Raw genomic sequence first — 344 nt, 5'->3', positions numbered from 1 at the left:
GAAAAATTGTGTGTGTGCTTTAATGATGCGATCTGTGTTTTGCAATAACTTGCACAACAAAACAAAAAGACCATTGAGGTCCTTGCATTTCAGACCTATTAAGGACCTTATGAGAAAGTGAGCTTACTGATATGCCATCTTGTTCTGAAAGATCTGTCCCTGTTCTCATTGTGAACAGGTGATGGCACATCAGAGAAACTCCTACTCTCACATACAAGGCACCATACACATTGATAGGATAAATTTAACAATACAAAGATACATAAATACATACATATAAATACATACATAATAATCCATCCATCTTTCCTGGTAGTGTAGCCCCATTACTTCAACTTTCCAAA

Source organism: Engystomops pustulosus, chromosome 4 (genome assembly GCF_040894005.1).
Source record: "Engystomops pustulosus chromosome 4, aEngPut4.maternal, whole genome shotgun sequence".
Taxonomy (NCBI): Eukaryota; Metazoa; Chordata; class Amphibia; order Anura; family Leptodactylidae; genus Engystomops; species Engystomops pustulosus.
The sequence above is the reverse complement of the archived record's forward strand: the minus strand, read 5'-3'. Positions refer to the sequence as shown.